The sequence below is a fragment of the Aquarana catesbeiana genome, linkage group LG05 (genome assembly GCF_042186555.1).
Source record: "Aquarana catesbeiana isolate 2022-GZ linkage group LG05, ASM4218655v1, whole genome shotgun sequence".
Classification (NCBI taxonomy): Eukaryota; Metazoa; Chordata; class Amphibia; order Anura; family Ranidae; genus Aquarana; species Aquarana catesbeiana.
This window is the reverse complement of record NC_133328.1, coordinates 637,324,244-637,350,667: the sequence shown is the minus strand read 5'-3', so window position 1 is coordinate 637,350,667 and position 26,424 is coordinate 637,324,244. Positions and strand designations below refer to the sequence as shown.

General features: G+C 46.0%; 2 protein-coding genes across 2 annotated transcripts in view; both read left to right on the top strand.

Moving 5' to 3' along the window:
* Window positions 1-26,424, top strand: part of LOC141145590 (E3 ubiquitin-protein ligase TRIM39-like) — a 278,243-nt gene that overhangs the window by 6,853 nt on the left and 244,966 nt on the right. The window lies entirely within an intron of this gene.
* The window catches only part of MTRR (5-methyltetrahydrofolate-homocysteine methyltransferase reductase), a 122,968-nt gene continuing 108,269 nt past the window's right edge, over window positions 11,726-26,424 (top strand). Inside the window, exon 1 of the mRNA XM_073632409.1 lies at window positions 11,726-11,875. The gene's annotated coding sequence lies outside the window, so the exon portion shown is untranslated. The remainder of the gene's footprint in view (window positions 11,876-26,424) is intronic.

The following is a 26,424-nucleotide window of genomic DNA, read 5'->3' as shown; positions in this document are numbered from 1 at the left end:
TCTCCTCTGCTCATGCCTTGTCAGCACAAACTGAGGAAAGCCGATTACTGGCACTTCCTGGTTATCGCTGTGATTGGTCACAGCTGATCACGTGGTAAAGAGCCTACGTCATAGGCTCCTTTTTTTTTTTTTCTATTGCAGTTTTCCAAAGTGAAGTACAATACATTACAGAGCCTATTGGGCATACCCAGGCTCAGATACACAATAAAAAACTAAAACGCACTAAAAACAAAAGACAAAAAAAACAAAAAACGAACAAACTTCGTTTGGACCACCTTTGGATTTGACTGAATCACAAGGATATTCTGTTCCCACAAACAACCTTCAGAGCTTAGCTTATTGATTGATGAAATACACATCCCCCCCCCCCTCGCTCTGCTATACCCATTGAAGAATCTATATACAGTAAAACCTTGGAGTGCGAGCATAATTCGTTCTGGAAACATGCTTGTAATCCAAAGCACTCGAAGCAAATTTCCCTATAAGAAATAATAGAAACTCAGATTATTCATTCCACAACCATTTATTCGTAAATCCTTCAGTTTATAGTCCGTATAAAAGGATTATAACAATGTGATAGGTTGTGTAACCATAAAATATCCATCCACAAATGGAAGCCTCCACAAAGGGATTAGAAGCAAATTCCAGCAGGAACTACAGAGTGTAAAAAAGAGAGGCGCCTCTAAGTGTAGCAGTATACTTTAGCAACTCACATGGTTGATGATTAAAACAGGTACATTTAAGTATGTAGACATCCGGGGTAAAGGATGGAAAAGGACCTGGGGGTCCTAGTAGATGATAGGCTCAGCTATGGCATGCAATGCCAAGCTGTTGCTAACAAAGCAAAACAGAATATTGGCATTAAAAAGGGGATTAAAACGAGATAAAACGATAATTCTCCCGCTCTACAAGACTCTGGTCCAGCCACACCTGGAGTATGCTGTCCAGTTCTGGGCACCAGTCCTCAGGAAGGATGTACTGGAAATGGATGGAGTCCAGAGAAGGGCAACAAACTGAATAAAGGGTCTGGAGGATATTAGTTATGAGGAAAGGTTGCGAGCACTGAACTTATTCTCTCCGGAGAAGAGACGCTTGAGAGGGGATATGATTTCAATATACAAATACCGTACTGGTGACCCCACAATAGGGATAAAACTTTTCCGCGTAAGGTAATTTAATAAGACACGCGGCCATTCACTAAAATTAGAAGAAAAGCGGTTTAACCTTAAACTGCATAGAGGGTTCTTTACTGTAAGAGCGGCAAGGATGTGGAATTCTCTTCCACAGGTGGTGGTCTCAGCGGGGGGGCATTGATAATTAAAAAAAACTTTTAGATAAGCACCTGAACGACCGCAACATACAGGGATATACAATGTAATACTGACATATAATCACACACATAGCTTGGACTTGATGGACTTTTGTCTTTTTCAACCTCACCTACTATGTAACTATGTAAAGCTGTCCAGACCGTCCTGCGCACCGCCGGCTCTCACTGCTGTCAGTCTGCAATTGTGACCAGGAAGACTACCCTGCAGAAGAGCAATCTGATAGCGAGGCTTGAAGCACTCTTGGAGCTCAGCGTGGAAGGGATGACATTGATGGCGGTGCGGAGGATGGCCTATGTGGACAACTTTACCTGGATGCCTGCGTACTTAAATGGGCCTGTTTTAATCATCAACCATGTTGCTAAATGTTGTACCTTCATTAAATGTAACCATATTGCTACACTTAGAGGCGCCTCTCTTCTCTTTTATGCTCAGTTGTGACTTGACGCAACTTGTATATCAAGAGCTCGCTTGTATATCAAGTCTTTTTAAAGAATTTTACTTGCCTTGCAATACATATCAAGTATTGAATAATTATCCAGAGAGTCTGCATTTGTAGCCGGGGATTCTGCCCATATGTTCCATACTTTGTGACATTTTTTTGCCACAACCTCGAGAGAGGAAAGTGGCCTTGCATAATGGCAGAGCTAAATTAACTAACCATTTCCAAAAGTTAACTGAGGATGCAGAAGAGGCTTTCCACCTGAGGACCATGGCCTTGCGTGCATAATAAAGTAATAGCCCCAGTAAGGTTCTGACTGCTCGGCTGGGAGCCAATGGGTCTACAAGTTCTAGCAAACACACCACTACTGGGGACAGCTCAAAAATACATGGGAAATGTCAGCTGAGGGTGGGGTGCACTTCCGGCAGGAAGCCGGAAAGGATTAATATAATTTTGTGTAATTTCATGGGTGTGAAGTACTCTATGCATAATTTTATATGCATAACTGGTACTAGTCTGTCCCTAGCAGAGACCAATTGTGAAAAGGAGCCCTCCCCCATTTCTTCCCAACCTTCCATATCTAGTGCCAGGAAATCCCCCACCCACTTAGCTTTGAGGGCCTCTAGTCCCATGTGAACATTAGGGAGTAATTATTTTATATATGGTGGACAGAGGTTTAATCATAAATTTTTCTCTGAGCAACGTCGTGGACACGGTGCATCCTCATCAGCACGTGGCCATGGGACACGCTTGTCCTTTTTTTCGGTAGCTGGCCGCATTGAGCCGCAACATGCCGAAGACTTGGTAGAGTGGATGACCAAGCCGACCAAGCTTGGCTCAATGGCATCAGTCACTCCTTCCCTAGCCCCACCATGTCCTCCTGAGGAGTCCCCCAAACTGTTTGACCACAGTGTTGGGTACATGCTCCAGGAGGATGCCTGGCGTTTTCAAGGCTCCCATGATGTACCCAGCTAGAGGAAGGCAGTAGCATGAGCCCAGAGAGAGGGGGTGCCCAAGAAGGACAGCAATCTGGCAGTCATGTTCCCCCAGCTGCAGCATACTGCCAGGTTTGTTCCAGTGATGAGGAGGGAGGGGATGATGAGGAAGTCACTGACTCCATGTGGGTGCCTGATAGGAGAGAGGAGGAGGAGGCGGCACATCTCCAACGAGGCAGGATGCCCTCCAGGGGCCAGCTTAAGGGCAGCACACCAACTGCATCACACCGCAGAGCTCCGCATGTGCAGGGTGCTGCTGTCTCTGCGTGTTATTCCAAAAGTTCTTTGGTGTGTGCTTTTTTGAGATGAGTGCATCAGATCCCACCGCTACTATTTGCAACGAATGTCTCAAGCTTATCTCGCGTGGCCAAAACATGACCCGCTTGGGCACCACATGCTTTACCAGACATATGTCGACCTGCCATGCAGTTTGTTGGCAAGCGTACCTAAAAGACCCACACCAAAGAACAAAGCGGACCTCTCCTTGCTCCTTATCATCTGGGATCTCCAACCCCACTATACCTTCAGTCCTCTCTGAAAACCTGCACTGAGAGGAATGAAGGTGTAGAATTAGGTGTGTCACAGCCAAGTACTTGCAGGCAATCTGCTATCGGTACACCGACGTCAGATTTTACCAGGCAAATTTCCCTGCCCCAGCTCCTGCACCACCGAAAGAAGTTCACTCCCAACCATCCACATATCCAGCGGTTGAATGCTAGCTTGGCTAAATTGCTAGTACTTCAGCTGCTGCCTTTTCAGTTGGTAGACTCTGCCCCCTTCCGTGAGTTTGTGGAATGTGTGGTTCCTCAGTGGCAGGTTCCCAAATTTTTCTCACGGAAGGCGATTCCTGCTCTCTACCGGCATGTGGAAGGCAATGTCTTGGCCTCGCTGGACAGGGCGGTCAGCGGTAAAGTGCATTTTACCGCTGACTCATGGTCCAGCAGGCATGGACAGGGACATTACCTATCTTTCACGGCGCATTGGGTGACTCTGCTGGCAGCTGGGAAGGATGCAGGACAAGGTGCAGTAGTGTTGGAGGTTGTTCTGCCACCACGCCTCCAAAATGCTACTACTGGTGATTCTGACACACCTCTCTCCTCCACCCACTCCTCTTCTTCTTCCTCCATGGCCTCTTCCTGTGCTTTGTCCTCGGAACCAGCAGTGCTCTGTAGGCATTCAAGGGGCTACGCAAGTACGCAGGTAAAAAGATGCCATGCAGTGCTTGAGCTAGTGTGCTTGGGGGACAGGAGCCACACTGGGGCAGAGATTCTGTCAGCTATGCAGGGGTAGGCTCAGAGGTGGTTGACGGAGAGGGATCATTACTGGCTGGCAACCCTCCTTGATCCACGTTACAAGGGTAAGGTTGCGGACCTTATCTTGCCGTCGCAGAGGAAGCAGAGGATGAGACATCTTCGGGAGGCCTTGCAGAAAGGTCTGTGCAATGTGTTCAAAGAGACTGTGAGGTTACAAGTTCCTGTTCCTGGACAACGTGTTGCTTGTGTTGCTGAGGCTTCGGTCAGTCAAAGCAGGAGCGGTGGAGAAGGTGGCCGTCTGACCAATGCATTCAGACAATTTTTTAGTCTACAGCCTCAAGGTATATGATCGGTTCCAGCAACCATCGCCAGCGTCTGTTTTACATGGTGCAGGAATACCTAGGAGCAATATCAGACTTGGATACCTTTCCCACCGAAAATCCTTTGGGTTACTGGGTCTTGAGGATGGATCACTGGCCAGAGCTTGCACAGTATGCAATTGAGCTACTGGCCTGTCCTGCATCCAGCGTTCTTTCGGAACACACATTCAGTGCTGCTGGAGGCTTTGTAACTGATCACAGGATGCGCCTGTCCACCGACTCGGTCGATCGGCTGACCTTCATAAAAATGAACCAGTCTTGGATCACCACCAGCTACCAAGCACCTGATGCTGATGTAACCGAATAATTTTTTTTGAAATGTCAGATCCCTTCAAGACTGCCTATGCTGATACTGAGTGACTATCCTGTTATGCTGAGTGACTATCCTCTTCCTCCTCAATGATCATGCTGATAGCTTGTAAGAACATTTTTGGTTCTGGGCGCTGCCACCAGTGGCTTAGGCCCAATTTTTCAGCCCCTGTTTAACAGGGGCATGTAATTACATTTTTTAATGCAATATTTTGCAGCAGGGCTCATTCCTGTGCTCCAACTAGAGTATCTGTGAAGGGTTGCAGTGTTGTGGCACCAGTGCCTAAGGCCCAATTTTTCCACCCCTGTTCAAAAGGTGCATGTAATTACAATTCTTGATATAATATTTTACAGCAGGGCCCGTTCCAGCGCCCACCAAGAGTAACTGTGAGGGCTTACAGTGTTATGGCACCAGCACCACCACCACCACCAAAGGCCCAGTTTTTCTACCACTGTTCAACAATGGCATATAATTACAATTCTTGATATAATATTTCACAGCAGGGCCCGTTCCTGCGCCCACCAAGAGTAACTGTGAGGGCTTACAGTGTTGTGGCAACACCAACACCTAAGGCCCCAATTTCTGCTGAGTATATAGGGCAGGCCCCTACTTTCAAACATACAACTTACAAACAACTCCTACTTGCAAACGGAAGGAGACAACAGGAAGTGAGATGAAATCTACCCCTAGGAAGGGAAATTCTCTCCTGTAAGAGTTAATATGGGAAAAACGTTTCTCCTCTCCACTGATGCTTTATCACCAATCCTTGTTTCGCTAAAACCCCCAAATTTTAAAATAAAACATGAAATTGTGTGCACAATTATAAAATTAAAAAAAAATAGGGGTCAATCGTGCTAGAATAAGTGAAAAGGCTTCGTAAAATAAATTTACAAAATTTCCACTCACCTTGCAGTCGATCGCCACCACTTCTGGTACCATTTTCTGCTAAGCCGCCCCTATTTCTCCTTTGAACCCGGGTTGGACCTCTGGGTGTATGGATAGAACTCTCCGATCGGGTAATCAAGACACACACATGGGATGGTGAATCAAAATTACAATGGTTTACTGGGTTTGCATATATCTTATACACTTACAGAGAGAGAGAAAAAGCTCCCTCTTATTATCAGCCAATGAAATTGAAGCATAGACTTTATGAAAAAATAACCATAAAACGTCATAAATTGCATATTCTGCCTAGAGATCTCCCTCAGGCTATATCTAAATATAAGTTTATATATATATGTGACCACGTATGCTAGGCAATCTGCCAGTGTTCCAGACACCCAACTTCTAACATGTGATAACTTTGTTATTCATTGTCTATATTAAAATGTCAGGCTAACCACACGTACATCCTGTTCAAGTACATAGCTCGCAAATAATCTTTGCACTTCTAATTTTCTGCATAAGAAAGCAAAATACATTTCTTCTTGTATAACATATCTTAAAGCAGCACTCTAACATCCTTACACATTTGTCATTGGGGCAGAAAGTGAGGTGAAATCTTCTGAAGAGGTGCACAGACAGCAAAACAAATGTCACAGGGGTGATAACCCTTCCCTAGGTTTTCCAAAAAGCTTAAAAATAGATTTTTTGGCTAGAGCTACACTTTAAAAATGTACCAGATCAAAATTATAAACAGATTCTACTACCTACAGTCCCTGTCTTGTTTGCACTGCCTGTATACTGCTGTTCAGAGTATATAGGGCTTGGGGGACCAACACCTTTCCTTTTTTTAATTTGGGTGCGGGGTTCCCCTTAATATCCATACAAGACCCAAAGTAATGGACTGGGGGGGGGGGGGTACCTATGCCGTTTGTCTCACTGATTTTCATTCATATTGCCGGGACCAGACATTTCATTAAAGCCGCAAGCAGTTTTAAATTACTTTTTTTCCTTTAGAAATATCATTTTGTGCAGGGACAGTTCTAAACACGGGAAACACGCGCCACTTTACAGGCATACTATAGACACACCCCAGGTACGATATTTAAAGGAATATTTCACTTTTTTTTCACTTTAAGCATCATTAAAATCACTGCTCCCGAAAAAACTGCTGTTTTTAAAACTTTTTTTGCATTGATACATGTCCCCTGGGGCAGGACCCGGGTCCCCAAATCCTTTTTAGGACAATAACTTGCATATTAGCCTTTAAAATTAGCACTTTTGATTTTGAATGTTTCGAGTCCCATAGACTTTAATGGGGTTCTAAAGTTCGTGCAAACTTTCAGTCCGTTCACAGGTTCTGATGCGAACCGAACCCGGGGGGTGTTCGGCTCATCCCTAGTGTGCAGCTTGCTACTTCCTCTCACTCACTTTCTCCACTTCCCCCTCCCCCCAACCTGCCTGCTTGGAATGCTGGGGTCGTGCTGGAACAATCACACCCAGCTGTGAGGGGACAATGAGAGTCCTTAGGAGGGAGAGAAGAGGAGGGGTGGACAGGGCTTAACCTGTCAGTGTGTGTTTGCACATCTCTACTCCTGTGTGTGCTACACTGAGACACCTCCCCCACTGTATACACAGCATGTCACAGTACACAGTCCCTCTCCTTCACACACTACTGTGTATGGAATTGTCCAGGTCCCTGTTTAACCACTTCAGCCCCGGAAAGATTTACCCCCTTCCTGACCAGGGCATTTTTTGCGATTCTCTACTGCGTCGCTTTAACTAACAATTGCGCGGTCGTGCGACGCTGCACCCAAACAAAATTGACGCCCTTTTTTTCCCACAAATGGAGCTTTCTTTTGGTGGTATTTGATCACCTCTGCGTTTTTTGTTTTTTTTGCAGTATGAACAAAAACATTTTGAAAAAAAAAAAAACAATATTTTTTATTTTCTGGTGTAAAACATCCAATAAGAAAAATTGAAAAAAAATCTAATTTCATAAATTCAGGCCAATATGTACTCTGCTAAATGTTTTTTGGTAAAATCCCAATTTGTTTTCTTTTTTTTGTGAATAGCTGCGTTTTATAGGCACATCGGCTGCGTTTGATGGGCACAGTGGTGGTAATTTATGTGTACAGTGGCTGCGTTTGGCACAGTAGCTGCGTTTGATGGCACAGTAGCTGCGTTTGATGGCACAGTGGCTGCATTTGATAGCACAGTGGCAGTGTTTGGGCACAGTGGCTACTTTTGATGGGCACAGTAGCTGCATTTGGTGACACAGTGGCTGCGTTTGATGGGCACAGTGGCTGCATATGTTGTTTTGTTTTTTTCAGTTTGCTTGTGCCCCCCCAAAAATTTTGAGCACCAGCCGCCACTGTGACTGATAGAACAAAGAAGAAAAGTGAGGAAGAGGCACAGTCTCAAAGGGACAGGATGTCATCCAGGGGCAGCTGGCAGAAAAGTGGAGGAAACAGCCGCCCTAATCGACTAGATGGCAGAGCTCCACGGGTTCAGGGCACACTTACCTGCCCCCAGTCCACTCCCCAGAGCTCGGCTGTACGCTCCTTTTTCAGCATGTGTACTGCAAACCTAACCATAGTAATTTGCAGCCTCTTCCTCAAGCACATAAAATGTGGCTATGCCATCAACCATTTGCATACCATATGCATGAACAGACATCCAATTTTTCACAACAAAGGGAACAGCGCCAGAAAGCTACAGATCATAAAAAATGGCCTCACTCCTCCTCCTTCCAGCTCGTTCTGTTCCACCTCTACCCCCACTATAGACAGTGGTGTATTTAGTTTTTGTGCTGCCCTATACCTGACTAAACTCATGCACCCCCCTATATTAAATACAACCCACCCCATCCTGCCGAGGCCACACCCCTTCCTGTTTAAGACCCACCCTATTATCTGTAAACCACACCCCTTCCTCTTTAGGCTCATTTGGCACCTTCAGGTGGGAGAGGGGGAACGGGTACCTGTTTTTGACAGGTACCCTTCCCCACTTCCGGGAGACTGCGCTGCCCCCTCTGAAGTTCGCCCCCCCTCCTCCCTCCTCCTTCCTCCACTGGGCCATTCAGAAAGTGCAATGCGCTTCGCACATGTGCAACCGGCCGGTTTGTCTTACCATGAATGATGGTGGCAAAACCCGAGAGCCAATCCAAAAATTGTCTGAGGTGTCGACATCGCAGGATCCCTGGACAGGTAAGTGTCCTAATATTAAAAGTCAGCAGCTACAGTATTTGTAGCTGCTGAGTTTTAATGTTATCATGGGGGGAGGGGGGAGGGGGGCGCGGAACTCCACTTTAATGAGTTTGCATTGATGGAGCACTTTATTGCAATATCATGATCTGCATATTAATGCACTTTCACTAAATTCACCCCCTTCCTGCCCAAGCCAATTTTCAGTTTTCAGCGTTGTCGCACTTTGAATAACAATTGCGCGGTCATGCAACACTGTACCCAAATGAAATTTTTATCATTTTTTTCCCACAAATAGAGCTTTCTTTTAGTGGTATTAGTTTACCTCTGCGGTTTTTATTTCTTGCGCTATAAACAAAAGAAGAGTGACAAGTTTGAAAAAAACACAATATGTTTTACTTTTTGCTATAATAAATATCCACATTTTTTTTAAACAAATTTTTTCCTCAGTTTAGGCCGATACGTATTCTTCTACATATGTTTGGTAAAAAATTCGCAATAAGCGTATATTGATTGGTTTGCGCAAAAGTTATAGCGTCTACAAAATAGGGGATAGATTTATAGCATTTTTATTATTATTTTATTTTTACTAGTTATGGCGGTGATCTGCGTGACTGCGATATTGCGGCGGACACTTTTGACACATTTTTGGGACCATTCACATTTTTACAGCGATCCGTGCTATAAAATGCATTGATTACTGTATAAATGTGACTGGCAATGAAGGGGTTAACCAGGAGGGGGCGCTGTAGGGTTAATTATGTTCCTAGGGGAGTGATTCTAACTGTACGGGGAGGGGACTTACAAGGGGAGGAGACCGATCGGTGTTCCTCTGTACAAGGAACACACCATCGGTCTCCTCTCCTCTGACAGGATGTGGATCTGTGTGTTTACACACACAGGTCCACAGTCCTGCTCGGTTACCAGGCAATCGCGGGTGCCCGGCAGACATCGCGGCTGCCGGGCATGCGCACCGGGTCCCCAGTGGCGCAGCGGGCACGCGCTACCCCTAGGGGGCCTAGAAGGCGATCACGTCATATGACGTCCACCCAGAACAACAGCTGCACCGTCCCGTCGTCAAACGCAACCACTGTGCCCCATCAAATGCAGCCACTGTGCCCCATCAAATGCAGCCACTGTGCCCCATCAAACGCAGCCACTGTGCCCCATCAAACGCAGCCTCACTGTGCCCCATCAATTGCAGCCTCACTGTGCCCCATCAATTGCAGCCTCACTGTGCCCCATCAATTGCAGCCTCACTGTGCCCCATCAATTGCAGCCTCACTGTGCCCCATCAATTGCAGCCTCACTGTGCCCATCAATTGTAGCCACTGTGCCATCAAATGATGCCACTGTGCCCATAACACTGATATAATTTATTCAATCATTTTACTTGCTGTCCTGGGGATTTCCCTCGTGCTCCTCTCTTTCTCCTCCTCCTCCTGACGTCACAGCCAGACCCCGCCGCAGTGCAGAGGAGAAGATTTACTGCAAGAAAGCAGTGCAGGGGAGGGTAGGCGGGGCTTAAGGCTCCACCTCCGCCAGTCACCTGCTGCTTATGGGGATGTGAATCACACGCCACCCCCCGCATGAGAGAAAGCCCCTCACCCGTCTTCCCGATTCCCACGGCCACCTTGCTGTGGCGGCGCCGCTGTGTATGGGCATGCTTGGCAGAGGGTGGGGGGGCGTGAGTTACAAGCCCCCCACCCTCTGCCAAGCATGCCCATACACAGCGGCTCCGCTACAGCAAGCCGGCCACCGTGGGCTGCATGTGTGCGGGAAGCGGCCGCGGGAGCTGGGAATAGTCTAGACGGGTGGAAGGGCTGGGCTTTCTCTCATGCGGGGGGTTGGGGCTGCTTTTATTACCCCCCACAAAGTGCCGCCCTAGACCTAGGCCAAAACACAGCCCTGACTATAGACCATGCCCTCTCAGCAGCCTCCAGTGATAGAGATGATGGTATAGCAAGGGCTGTCAAAAGTCCACCCTATGGCTCTTCCAATGGGGAAGAAGGTCCATATGGGGCAGTGCGGAGTAGGGACATAAGTAGGAACCTTGCTCTGATTCTGCCAGTACCACACCACCAGCTGTAGCCCTGAACAGGCAAATTTTGCTGTCCAAGCTGCTAGAGCACAAGAAAAAATTGTCTCACTCCCATATAGTTTATATTTACACACACACACAGGCTCGGTTCACACATGGGCGGCACGACTTGCAGGTCGCCTCAGCGAGGCGACCTGCAAACGACTGCCGGGGCGACTTGCGAGACGACTTCTGCATAGAAGTCTATGCAAGTCGCCCCAAGTCGCCCCCAAAGTAATACAGGAACCTTTTTCTAAGTCGGAGCGACTTGCGTCGCTCCAATTAGAACGGTTCCATAGCACAGAACGGGAGGCGACTTGTCAGGCGACTAGGTCGCCTGACAAGTCGCCCCAGTGTGAACCGAGCCACACTGTATATGTTTGCAAAATAATTTTTATTTTTTATTTTTACAAAAAAAAAAATACTTTTGCAAAAATATATATATATATTTGCAAAATAAATAAATACATATATTTACACACATGTATATGTTTGCAAAAGTAAGTAAAAAAAAAAATAATTTTACAAAAAAAAAAGTTTTTTTGTAAAAAAGAAAAAAAATTTTATTTTAGAGAAAAAAAAATATGTTTCTAACATTCTGCTAAAACCTTTGTGAATTAGTACTGCTTGAAAAAGGGGACATACCCTGAAAGATTATTTTTCGCAAAAAAAATTGCAAAACAAGATCACTAAAAGAAAGGCCAGAATATCCCAAAAACAAGAGATCTGTGTTACATCGTTATCATAAGTAATGACAAAGTTATGGCCGAATAAAATGTAACAATCGCTCTGCTCCATGTAAGACGTTCGGATGTCAGAGCTGAAGAGGTCAGGTGACTCCCCCTGCTGGTCACGTGACATCACCACATAGCCCATGTGGCCGGTCACATGACCAGGATGTCTTCCTGGCTCCCCCCCCCTCTGGAATGCAGCATGTGTTGTGTATTTCCTGTAGATTGTTTGCCGGTTGCATAAGAAGTCCCGTCCATTGTGGAGGTGAGTGTTCTGATTTTTAGATTGTAAGCTCCATGAGCAAGGCCTTCCTATCCCTTCTGTATTGTATTTCTTTTGTAAAGTGCTGCACAAACTGTTGACGCTGTATAAATAATAATCACAATATTTACTGGTTGGAGTCGTCGTGTTTTCTCACTTTTTTACTTGAGGTTTGTCATGTTAGGCGAACGTTAAGCGATCGGTTTTGTACAGGCGATCGCTGTCCGTTCGGCTGATCTGGAATTGCCCCAAATCGCAGAACAGCTTGCGTTTGGATCCTATTCATCTTTAAACAGTATGCGATTTTTGCAGCTTGACAAAGCCCGTGTAAAATCATTTACGCCCCAGTCGTTCTTGGCGATTTGGAATCACTGCGATTCCAAAATCACGCAGTCATCGCTGCAAAATGCATGCGTTTGGGTGCTATGCGATTTTTTGCAGCTTGCAGTGAATACGGCTTTGAAATCATGCGACTTTATCTGAAATCACACGATTTTGAAGCCGCGTTTCAGTGTGATTTTGGGAGCGACTTGAAAGACATCCGTGCAGCTTCATGCACAAATGTCTATTGAAGTCGCACCCGAAATCGCCAAAAGTAGTGCAGGAACTTCTTTTGCAAATCGGTACAGTGTCGCACCGATTACAGCTGTGCCATTGCCGGCAATGGGCTGTGACTTGTCATGCGATTTGACCTGTCAATTCACTCCAATGTGAACGATGGACTTAGGCTTCGTTCACATTTCTGTGTAGCAGGAACGCATGCGATTTGGTGTGTTGCACATTTGGTGGCCCATTCACTTCTATGGGCTGCCCTACGCGTGTTTTGTCGCCCCCCAAAAAAGAAGCTCCTGCTCCTTTTTGGGGCGACAAGCTTAATGCGATTTTTTGTGTTTTTGGCACTCCCTTAACCGCTTGCCAACCAGCCGCCGTCATTATACTGCAGCAGGTCGGCTCGTTCCTGCGAATCGCCATGGCTGTACGTCGGCTCGCTTATCAGCTGTAGCGCGGCGGGGGAGCCAATGCGCATGGCCGGTGGCTGCGATGTCCATGATCGCTCCACAGGGAGACAGAACGGGGATCTGTCAATGTAAACAAACGGATCTCCGTTCTGCCAGGAGGAGTAAAGAGAGATCTGCTGTTCCTAGTGATCAGGAACAGAGATCGGTCTCCTCCTCCAGTCGGTCCCCTCCCCCCCACAGTTAGAAACACCTCCCTAGGGAACATATTTAACCCCTTGATCACCCCCTAGTTTTAACCCCTTCACTGCCAGTGACACTTATACAGTATCATCAGTGCATTTTTAGTGCATTTTTATAGCTCTGATCGCTGTATAAATGTCACTGGTCCCAAAAAAGTGTCAAGTCTCCGATCTGTCTGTCGTAATGTCGCAGTCCCGCTAAAAATCGCAGATCCTCACCATTACTAGTAAAAAAAAAAAAAAAAAAATTTATAATAAAAATGTCATAATCTATCCCTTAGTTGGTAGACGCTATAACTTTTACGCAAACCAATCAATATTTGCAATTTTTTTTTTTTTTTTTTTTTTTAACCAAAATTATGTAGAAGAATACATATTGGCCTAAACTGAGGAAGACATTTTTATTAATTCTTTTGGATATTCATTATAGCAAAAAGTAAAAAATATTGCTTTTTGTTTTTTTTTTTCCTCAAAATTGTTAGTCTTTTTTTTTTTTGTTTATAGCGCAAAAAATAAAAATCGCTCAATTTGTGGGAAAAAGGACGTTAACTTTGTTTGGGTACAGCATCGCACGACCGCGCAATTGTCAGATAAAGCGGCGCAGTGCCGAATTGCAAAAAACGGCCTGGTCATTAAGTGGTTAAGCTGCAACGTCAGCAGATGGGGGGGTGTTTACATGATGCGGTCGCACCCACAGCAAAAATGATCTGACGTGTCGCACTTGGTAGGCGGCATCCCACCAAACACGACGAGTTCAATCAAACAAGGAAACGCTGCAAATGCCCCACAACTGCGTGTAATGCATAAATCTGCGGAACTTTTTTGAGAGCCAGTTATGGAGTTAAAGCAGGTGTGAGGAGGCGTTTGTAAGACCGCTGCGCAAATACAGTGTGACAAAGTATTGCAAGTTTGCAGCGATCTCCATTTTATTCTCTAGGGTCTCTGCTAAAAAAAAAAAAAAATATATATATATATATATATATATATATATATATATATATATATATATATATATATATATATATATATATATATATAATTAGAAGAAGAAAAGTAAGGAAGAGACACAATCTCAAAGGGACAGGATGTCATCCAGGGGCAGCTGGCAGAAAAGTGGAGGAAACAGCCGCCCTAATCGACTGGATGGCAGAGCTCCACAGGTTCAGGGCACACTTACCCCCCCCAGTCCACTCCCCAGAGCTCGGCTGTACGCTCCTTTTTCAGCATGTGTACTGCAAACCTAACATAAAATGTGGCTATGGCATCAACCATTTGCATACCATATGCATGAAAAGACATCCAATTTTTCACCACACAGGGAACAGCGCCAGAAAGCTACAGATCATAAAATATGGCCTCACTCCTCCTCCTTCCAGCTCCTTCTGTTCCACCTCTACCCCCACTATAGACAGTGGTGTATTTAGTTTTTGTGCTGCCCTATACCTGACTAAACTCATGCACCCCCCTAATTTAAATAAAACCCAACCCAGGCTCATAAGCCTCATATACTGTGCCTGCAGGAGACACACCTTATGGGGTCTAAGATGCTTGCTTTAAAAAAACACTGGGTCATGCATGGATATCATTCCACATTTTCTAATTACGCCAGGGGTGTGTCCGTCCTCATAAGGAAGGGCCTCCCCTTTTCATGTGATAGAGTGATTTTAGACCCTAATGGGCGGTATATTTTCCTCCAATGTAAGATACACGCCACCCCATTACTTCTGGTGGTTGTGTATGCTCCTCCTCCTGTCACGGCTGCACCCTTTACAGATCTGTGCACAAGGCTCTCGGATCTGCCTACATTAGCCACCTTTATTGTGGGGGATTTTAACTCTGTTATGGACCCTATAGTGGATAGACTGAAACCCATTCAGTATGAATCTAAGCTGTTTTGTCAGTGGTGTGCTTCCTTTGGATACATTGACCTATGGCGACAACAAAACCCATTGGCTAGGGAATACTGTTGTCAGTCCCGGTCTTATCGTACTCTTTCCAGGCTGGACTATGCCCTTGGGACTTCTGACCTGACCTCATATACCCGGACAATATACTATATATCAAAGACAATTTCTGACCACTCCGCCCTGTGTGTTGAATTAATACTCGGTCACAGACCCTCTTTTCGGTTGTGGAGGCTCAGTCCCCTTTGGGTCTCCACCCCTGAATTTGAAGAGCCGGTCCGGCAGGACATGTCCCTATATTGGGGGGACAACGCTGGATCGGCTTCTTTTGGCCCCACATGGAACGCCATTAAGGTGTCTGTACGGGGCTCATATATCTCAAACATTGCTAAACATAGGAGGTCCTCCCGTGCTGCTCTTCTGGCCTTGGAGTCCTCTCTGGAGGCTGCTAGGGCCCAGTACTCTGTGCTCCCCACCCCGGATTCTCGTGGAGTCTTGGTGGGGGCACACAGGGCCCTGGATCTCCATAGGGTGGACGCAACGCGGACTCAGCAGTTATATCTGGCTGCCAGACTACATGAATATAGTGGGAAGAATAGTAAAATGTTAGCCTTTCTTTCTCGCACAGAATACATTGACAGGACCATATCACAGATTCAATTGCCTGAAGGTTCAATCACCTCAGACCCATTGACCATAAATCGGACGTTCAAGTCCTTCTATGAGACCCTATATGAAGCCCCCCACCCCCCAGATGAATTGGAGACATTGGGGTTTTTTGACTCCCTTCAATTTCCTGTATTGGACGACTCCCACAGCTCCATCTTAGACACTCCCTTGACAATCGAAGAGATCACTGAGGCTATTTGCTCTTTACCCCCCAATAAAACCCCTGGGTTGGACTGTTTGCCTGCAGAATGGTACAAAACCTATGCTGTGGAATTGGCACAGAAACTTTTATCTCTCTTTAATCGGGCAATGGAGGAGGGAGAACTTCCCCCCTCCATGAATGAAGCCCTCATTGTTGTGCTACCCAAGCCTGACAAAAACAAACTGCTGTGTGGGTCATACCGTCCAATCTCGCTACTAAACAGCGATGTTAAAGTACTAGCGAAGGTCCTAGCCTTGAGATTACAAAAGGTCATTCTTCACCTTATTCACAGGGACCAGACAGGGTTCATGCCTGGTAAGAGTACATATGAAAACATTCGTCGCCTTTATATACATATTCACAGGGCTGCCACGGACAGAAGAAGCGGACTGGTACTATCACTTGACGTGATGAAAGCATTTGATACGGTTAGCTGGTCCTTCCTTTGGGAAACTATGCATCGTATGGGTTTCAGCGTCCAATTTATTAAATGGGTCAGGTTGCTTTATACTAACTCCAGGGCAAGAATATGTACCAACAAAGATATATCGGATATGTTTAGTTTGCAGAGAGGAACCAGGCAGGGCTGTCCGCTTTCTCCACTTTTGTTCGCACTACCCATTGAGCCACTTGCTCTGGCAGTGCGTCAAACGGAGACAGTGGGGGGCATCTGCTATGGTGAACTGTCTGAGAGGATCTCTCTATATGCGGATGATGCCTTGATTTACTTAGACGGCTCAGAACAGGCCTTTGTCTCTTTGATGGAGGTTGTGGACGAGTTTGGGGAGGGCTTCCGGACTGAGAGTTGGCTGGGAAAAGTCTGTGGCATTCCCCATAGGCCCTGACAGGGATTATGCTTACCTAGCCCAGTCCAAGCTGACTATACATCATACATTTAAATATCTAGGAATACATATTCATAATAATCTATCTAGTTTCCAGACCCTTAATATCACCCCGATCATAACTCAAATGGAGACCAGGTTACGCTCCTGGGCCTCATTGCCACTAAATTTGATTGGACGCGTGAATATTTTCAAAATGATATTTTTACCTAAATTTCTCTGTTTTTCGGACTTCCCCAATATTTTTATTGAAGAAACTTTTTATCAAAATTAACTCACTCGTATCCTCCTTCCTTTGGCAGGGCTTGAACCCGAGAATCGCTAGGGCCTCACTCCAGGCTGCTAAACTGGATGGAGGTTTGGCCTGCCCTAATTTAAGGCACTATTTTATAGCATCACAGCTGGCTTATGTCTATGACTGGTTTCTGGAGGCCTCCTCTTCCTGCTCCACCGCTCTATTGAACTCTCTTAACGGCCCCAGGGCCTCACTAGTGGACACATTACACAGGTCCATGCCTCGACATTGTTCTAGGGGCTCGCAGATTGAGGTGGGCTGGCTGGCCTGGCATGAGGGTAATAAAGTAATCATTAACCAGATAGGGGTGTCCCCCAATGCTCCTCTATGGCATAATCCTAACTTTCCAGAGCTCCTGGGCCATCCAGATTCTCAGTGGTGGATAAGACTTGGTATTACCCACGTCTCTCAGATCTACTCAAACGACTCTTTTTTTCTCATTTGCGGATCTGAAGGCTAAGTGTGGTGTAACAAACAGGTTTTATTTTAGGTATCTTTCACTGCGCCATGCCATCAGGGCACAATTTTCTGGTTTGTCCCTGGAGCTCACTGAATCACCTCTAGAGGTGCTATTGTCATATCCCGATATTGGGAAAATTGTTACTACTATATATTCTCGCCTTCAGGTGGCGGGCGTTAAACCCTTTCAGATTGCTCAGCGGAAATGGGAAAAGGAAATTCCCGGGTTGTCACAGGAGGGGTGGGAGGAGGCCTCAGAGGTGTGCTTTCTGGAGCTTATTGGATCAAATGACCAATATGTACAATATAAATTTATACATCAGATGCATTACACTCCTGCTAGGCTGGCCCGTATGGGATATGACTCTGCAGCCTCCTGTGTTAGGTGTGGCTTCTCAGAAGCTGGATACATGTATATGTTTTGGTCCTGCCCTGTTATGTCCACCTTTTGGAGGGACTTATTTTCCTTTTTTGAAAACACACTACAAATAAAGGTGCCCTGCACCCCGGAGGTTGGACTATTGGGAGTGCTGAATGATTTCATACACAGGACTCATACTCGAACTCTTGTCCGTATAATACTGTTTTATGCCAGAAAATTAATTTTGATGCAATGGAAGAATGCAACTGCCCCAGATATTCAAGTTTTGTATCGTATGATGAATAAAGTTATACCAATTTTTAAACTGGTTTATAAGGGTAGGGCCTGCCCAAAAAAATTTGCTAAGATCTGGCAGCCCTGGCTTGATATAGCAGACTCCTTTTAGGACACTCCGCTCTCACAACAATAACTATATCCGGCCTCCCCTTGATGGGTTTTCTTTTTTTTTTTTTTTTTTTTTTTGTTTTGATGTCTAGGGGAGGCTGTAACCTTTGGATGGTGGGTCGTTTGTGTGCCTGGAGGGACGGTGTGGTGGAGGTGGGGTGGGACAAGGTTTGCCTTTTTGTGTGAATGAGTATAGATGGGTGCATGTATGGTGTGGATGTTGTGTTCATGGAAATATCCCTGCTGTATATAGCATTGTGATTTTAGGTTGTGGTGCCCTACGAGGTCCACACTCATTACCCTTATGTGACCAGTGGTATACTTCATTCCTCCGTTGAGGAGTTTGGTAAATATGATGTATAACTATAACAGTTGGCCCCCGTTGGGCTATTGTACTTTCTTTTATATTTTGTAAAAGAGATTTGTTTATGGATGCATTTGTACTATCTGAACCTGTAAACTACTTTCTATCAAAACAAATAAAAAAACTATTTTGTAAAAAAATAAAACCCAACCCATCCTGCTGAGGCCACACCCCTTCCTGTTTAGGCTCATTTGGCACCTTCAGGGGGGAGAGGGGGAACGGGTACCTGTTTTTGACAGGTACCCTTCCCCACTTCCGGGAAACTGCGCTGCCCCCTCTGAAGTTTGCCCCCCCTCCTCCTTCCTCCACTGGGCCATTCAGAAAGTGCAACGCGCTTCGTACATGTGCAACCGGCCGGTTTGCCTTACCATGAATGATGGTGGCAAAACCCGAGAGCCAATCCGAAAATCGGCTGAGGTGTCGACATTGCAGGACCCCTGGACAGGTAAGTGTTCTAATATTAAAAGTTTTAATGTTATCATGGGGGGGGCGCGGAAATCTCCTCTTTAAGGAGTTTGCATTGATGGAGCACTTTACTGCAATATCATGATCTGAATATTAATGCACTTTCACTAAATGTGGACTGTTTAATGGGTTTGCATTGATTTTAGCATGCATGGAGCACTTTGCACATACCAGTGGCGGCTGGTGCTCAAAATTTTGGGGGGGCGCAAACAAACTAAAAAATTCAGAAAAAAAGACATCAATTGCAGCCTCACTGTGCCCCATCAAACGCAGCCACTGTTCCATCAAATGCAGCCACTGTTGCAGCCACTGTGCCCATCAATTGCAGCCACTGTGCCCATCAATTGCAGCCACTATGCCCATCAATTATAGCCACTGTGCCATCAATTGTAGCCACTGTGCCCATCAATTGTAGCCACTGTGCCCATCAATTGTAGCCACTGTGCCCATCAAACGCAGCCACTGTGCCCATCAAACGCAGCCACTGTGCCCATCAAACGCAGCCACTGTGCCCATAACACTGATATAATTTATTCAATCATTTTACCTACTGTCCTGGGGTTTCCCTCGTGCTCCTCTCTTTCTTCTCCTCCTCCTCCTGACGTCACAGCCAGACCCCGCCCCAGTGCCGAGGAGAAGATTCACTGCAGAAAAGCAGTGCAGGGGAGGGTAGGCGGAGCTTAAGGCTCCACCTCCGCCAGTCACCTGCTGCTTATGGGGACGTGAGTCACACACCGCCCCCCGCATGAGAGAAAGCCCCCCCACCCATCTTCCTGATTCCCGGCGGCCGCCTTGCTGTAGCAGCGCCGCTGTGTATGGGCATGCTTGCCAGAGGGTGGGGGGTGTGAGTTACATGCCCCCCCCAACCCTCTGCCAAGCGCGCCCATATACAGCGGCTCTGCTACAGCAAGCTGGCTGCTGTGGGCCGCATGTGTGCGGGAAGCGGCCGCGGGAGCTGGGAATAGTCAAGATGAGTGGAAGGGCTTTCTCTCATGTGGGGGGGGGGCGCTTTTTTTACCACCCGCAAAGTGCCGCCCTAGACCTAGGCCAAAACGCAGCCCTGACTATAGACCATGCCCTCTCAGCAGCCTCCAGTGATAGAGATGATGGTATCATCGTCAAAAGTCCATCCTATGGCTCTTCCAGTGGGGAAGAAGGTCCATATGGTGCGGTGCGGAGTAGGGGCATAAGTAGGAACCTTGCTCTGATTCTGCCAGCACCACACCACCAGCTGTAGCCCTGAACAGGCAAATTTTGCTGTCCAAGCTGCTAGAGCACAAGAAAAAATTGTCTCACTCCCAGAGTCTAGATATACACACATGTATATGTTTGCAAAATTAATTTTTATTTTTACACAAAAAATAAAAAATACTTTTGCAAATATATATATATATATATATATATATGCAAAATAAATAAATAAATATATTTACACACATATGTATATGTTTGCAAAAGTAAAAAAAAAATAATTTTACAAAAAGAAAAGTTTTTTTGCAAAAAGAAGAAAATGTTATTTTAGAAAAAAAAAATATGTTTTTAACATTCTTCTAAAACCTTTGTGAATTAGTACTGCTTGAAGAAGGGGACATACCCTGAAAGATTATTTTTTGCAAAAAAAATAAAAAATGTTTGCCAAAAAAAATTGCAAAACAAGATCATTAAAAGAAAGGGCAGAATATCCCAAAAACAAGAGATCTGCGTTACATTGTTATCATAAGTAATGACAAAGTTATGGCCGAATCAAACGTAACAATCGCTCTGCTCCATGTAAGGCGTTCAGATGTCAGAGCTGAAGAGGTCAGGTGACTCCCCCTGCTGGTCACGTGACATCACCACATGGCCCATGTGGCCGGTCACATGACCAGGATGTCTTCCTGGGTCCTCCCCCCTCTGGAATGCAGCATGTGTCGTGTATTTCCTGTAGACTGGTTGCCGGTTGCATAAGAAGTGCCGTCCATTGTGGAGGTGAGTGTTCTGATTTTTAGATTGTAAGCTCCATGAGCAAGGCCTTCCTATCCCTTCTGTATTGTATTTCTTTTGTAAAGTGCTGCACAAACTGTTGGCGCTGTATAAATAATAATCACAATATTTGCTGGTTGGAGTCGTCGTGTTTTCTCACCTTTTACTTGAGGTTTGTCATGTTAGGCGAACGTTTTAGCGATCAGTTTTGTGCAGGCGAAAAAAAAAGTTTTGAAGATTATTGTGAGCAATCGCTGTCCGTTCTGCTAGTACAACTCACAGCCGATCTGGAATCACCCCAAATCGCAGAACAGCATGCGTTTGGATCCTATTCATCTTTAAACAGTATGCGATTTTTGCAGCTTGACAAAGCCCGTGCAAAATCGTTTAGGCCCCAGTTGTACTTGGCGATTTGGAATCGCTGCGATTCCAAAATCACGCAACCATCGCTGCAAAATGCATGCGTTTGGGTGCTATGCGATTTTTGCAGCGTGACAGAATCACGTGAGCCCTCATTCGCAGTGAACACGGTTTTGAAATCACACGATTTTGAAGCCGCGTTTCAGTGTGATTTTGGGAGCGACTTGAAAGACATCCGTGCGTTTTCATGCACAAATGTCTATTGAAGTCGCACCCGAAATCGCCAAAAGTAGTGCAGGAACTACTTTTGCAAATCGGTGCAGTGTCGCACCGATTACAGCTGTGCCATTGCCGGCAATGGGCTGCGACTTGGCATGCGATTTGACCTGTCAATTCACTCCAATGTGAACGATGGGCTTAGGCTGCGTTCACATTTTTGTGTAGCAGGAACGCACACGGTTTGGCGTGTTGCACATTTGGTGGCCCATTCACTTCTATGTGTTTCCCTATGCGCGTTTTGTCGCCCCCAACAAAAGAAGCTCCTGCTCCTTTTCGGGGCGACAAGCTTCATGCGATTTTTCATGTGTTTTTGGCACTCCCTTAACAGCTTGCCGACCAGCCGCCGACATACCGCGGCAGGTCGGTTCGTTCCTGCGAATCGCCATGGCTGTACGTCGGCTCGCTTAACAGCTGTAGCACGGCGGGGGAGCCGATGTGTGTGGCCGGCAGCTGCGATGTCCATGATCACTCCACAGGGGGCTGGAACGGGGATCTGTCAATGTAAACAAACTGATCTCCGTTCTGCCAGGGGAGTAAAGAGAGATCTGCTGTTCCTAGTGATCAGGAACAGAGATCGGTCCCCTCCTCCAGTCAGTCCCCTCCCCCCACAGTTAAACACCTCCCTAGGGAACACATTTAACCCCTTGATTGCCCCCTAGTTTTAACCCCTTCCCTGCCAGTGACATTTATACAGTATCAGTGCATTTTTATAGCTCTGATCGCTGTAAAAAATGTCACTGGTCCCAAAAAAGTGTCGAAAGTCTCCGATCTGTCTGCCGTAATGTCGCAGTCCCGCTAAAAATCGCATCCTCACCATTACTAGTAAAAAAAAATTATAATAAAAATGTCATAAATCTATCCCCTAGTTTGTAGACGCTATAACTTTTACGCAAACCAATCAATATTTGCAATTTTTTTTAATATTTATTTACCGTATATACTCGAGTATAAGTCGTTCCGAGTATAAGTCGAGGCCCTAATTTACCATAAAAAAATGGGAAAAACTTATTGACCCGAGTATAAGACGAGGGTGAGAAATGCACAGCTACTGTAAGTGGAAAAGAGGGTCAGCAATGCCCATTTGCAGCATCACTGTGCCCATTTGCATGCCTCACTGTGCCCATTTGCAGCCATAGGTCCCCCGAACTTCAAACTAGTTAAGGGTTCCTAGATGCCCCCTAGCTGCAGCCAAAATTTGGGGTCTCTGAACCCAAAGTGTCCCGAAATGACATTGCTGCAGATGGACACAGTTGACCGAGATACGGGGCCACTTAGTGCTAAGAACCCCAAATTTGGTGTGCAAACCCAGTGGAACTAGCACCATATAATTTCCCCCCCAAAGCTGGGGTTTCTAGCACCAAGTGGCCCCGAGATACAGGGCCCCAAAAATCAGTTCAGAAAATGTCAAGCACTTTTCTGCAGCAGAGAATGACATTTTCCGAACCGGTTTTGGGGCCCCGTATCTCAGGGCCACTTGGTGCTAGGAACTTCAGCTTTAGATATGTTGTGGTACCAGTCCCACTGGGTTTGCACACCAAATTTGGGGTTCCTAGCACTCAGTGGCCCTGAGATATGGGGCCTCAAAGTCGGTTCAGAAAGTGTCAAGCACTTTTCTGCAGCAGAGAAAGACATTTTCTGAACTGATTTTGGGGCCCCGTATCTCAGGGCCACTTAGTGCTAGGAACTTCAGCTTTGGATATGTTGTGGTACCAGTCCCACTAGGTTTGCACACCAAATTTGGGGTTCCTAGCACCAAGTGGCCCTGAGATACGGGGCCCCAAAGTCGGTTCGGAAAATGATTTTTTTTGCTGCAGAAAAGTGCTTGACTCAAGTATAAGTCGAGGGGGGCACTTTCAGCACAAAAAAATGTGCTGAAAAATTTGACTTATACTCGAGTATATACGGTATTTATTTTTTTACTAAAAATATGTAGAAGAATACATATTGGCCTAAACTGAGGAAGACATTTTTATTAATTCTTTTGGATATTCATTATAGCAAAAAGTAAAAAATAATTGTTTTTTTTTTTTCTCAAAATTGTCAGTCTTTTTTTTTTTTGTTTATCGCGCATTAATCTGGTCATTAAGTGGTTAAGCTGCAACGTCAGCAGATGGGGGGGTGATTACATGATGCGGTCGCACCCACAGCAAAAATGATCTGACGTGTCGCACTTGGTAGGCGGCATCCCACCAAACACAACGAGTTCAATCAAACGAGGAAACGCTGCAAATGCCCAACAACTGCGTGTAATGCAAAAATCTGCGGAACTTTTTTGAGAGCCAGTTATGAGTTAAAGCAGGTGTGAGGAGGCGTTTGTAAGACCGCTGCGCAAATACAGTGTGACAAAGTATTGCAAGTTTGCAGCGATCTCCATTTTATTCTCTAGGGTCTCTGCTAATATATATATATATAGAAGAAAAGTGAGGAAGAGGCACAATCTCAAAGGGACAGGATGTCATCCAGGGGCAGCTGGCAGAAAAGTGGAGGAAACAGCCACCCTAAAGGACTGGATAGCAGAGCTCCACGGGTTCAGGGCACACTTACCTCCCCACAGTCCACTCCCCAGAGCTCGGCTGTACGCTCTTTTTTCAGCATGTGTACTGCAAACCTAACCATAGTAATTTGCAGCCACTTCCTCAAGCACATAAAATGTGGCAATGGCATCAACCATTTGCATACCATATGCATGAAAAGACATCCAATTTTTCCACCACACAGAGAACAGCGCCAGAAAGCTACAGATCATAAAATATGGCCTCACTCTTCCTCCTTCCAGCTCCTTCTGTTCCACCTCTACCCCCACTATAGACAGTGGTGTATTTAGTTTTTGTGCTGCCCTATACCTGACTAAACTCATGCACCCCCCTAATTTAAATACAACCCAACCCATCCTGCTGAGGCCACACCCCTTCCTGTTTAGGCTCATTTGGCACCTTCAGGGGGGAGAGGGGGAACGGGTACCTGTTTTTGACAGGTACCCTTCCCCACTTCCGGGAGACTGCGCTGCCCCCTCTGAAGTTCGCCCTCCTTCCTCCACTGGGCCATTCAGAAAGTGCAACGCGCTTCGCAACCGGCCGGTTTGCCTTACCATGAATGATGGTGGCAAAACCCGAGAGCCAATCTGAAAATCGTCTGAGGTGTCGACATCGCAGGATCCCTGGACAGGTAAGTGTCCCAATATTAAAAGTCAGCAGCTACAGTATTTGTAGCTGCTGAGTTTTAATGTTATCATGGGGGGGGGGGACTCCTCTTTAACCACTTCCCTACCCGCCCATAGTCATATGACGTCCCCAGATGGGATCTCCCATCCTGGGTGGACGTCATATGACGTCCTGGGATTCCCGGGCGTCTAGGGGGCGCGCGCGCGCGCCCGCCGCGTTCCTCGGGACCCGGTGCGTGTGCCCGGCGGCCGCGATGTCCGCCGGGCACCCGCGATTGCCCGTTAACCGGGCCGGCATGTGGATCTGTGTGTGTAAACACACAGATCCACAGCCTGTCAGCTCTGAGGAGAGCGATCTGTGTTCCCAGAACGGAGGAACACAGATCGGTCTCCTCCCCTAGTGCGTCCCCTCCCCCTTCAGTTAGTAATCACTCCCTAGGAAACACATTAACCCCTCCCCGCCCCCTAGTGGTTAACCCCTTCACTGCCTGTCACATTTACACAGTAATCAATGCAATTTTATAGCATTGATCGCTGTATAAATGTGATTGGTCCCAAAAATGTGTCAAAAGTGTCCGATGTGTCCGCCATAATGTCGCAGTCACCAAAAAAATCGCGATCGCCGCTAAAAAAATAAAAAAATTTTTTTTTTAAAAAAATGCCATAAATCTATCCCATATTTTGTAGACGCTATAACTTTTGCGCAAACCAATCAATATACGCTTATTGCGATTTTTTTAAACAAAAATATGTAGAAGAAAACGTATCGGCCAAAACTGAGGAAAAATGTGTTTTTAAAAAAAAAAATTGGGATATTTATTATAGCAAAAAGTAAAAAATATTGTGTTTTTTTTCAAAATTGTCGCTCTTCTTTTGTTTATAGCGCAAAAAATAAAAACCGCAGAGGCGATCAAATACCACCAAAAAAAAGCTCTATTTGTGGTGAAAAAAAGGACGTCAATTTTTTTTGGGTACAACGTCGCACGACCGCGCAATTGACGTTTAAAGTGCGACAGCGCTGAAAACTAAAAATTGGCCTGGGAAGGAAGGGGGTGAAATTGCCCTGTATTGAACCGGTTAAGGAGTTTGCATTGATGGAGCACTTTATTGCAATATCATGATCTGCATATTAATGCACTTTCACTAAATTCACTAAGTGTGGACTGTTTAATGGGTTTGCATTGATTTTAGCATGCATGGAGCACTTTGCACATACCAGTGGCGGCTGGTGCTCAAAATTTTGGGAGGGCGCAAACAAAAACTAAAAAATTCAGAACAAAAGACATCAATTGCAGCCTCACTGTGCCCCATCAAACACAGCCACTGTTCCATCAAATGCAGCCACTGTTGTAGCCACTGTGCCCATCTATTGCAGCCACTGTGCCCATCTATTGCAGCCACTGTGCCCCATCAAACGCAGCCACTGTGCCCCATCAAACGCAGCCACTGTGCCCCATCAAACGCAGCCACTGTGCCCCATCAAACGCAGCCACTGTGCCCCATCAAACGCAGCCACTGTGCCCCATCAAACGCAGCCACTGTGCCCCATCAAACGCAGCCACTGTTCCATCAAATGCAGCCACTGTTGCAGCCACTGTGCCCATCTATTGCAGCCACTGTGCCC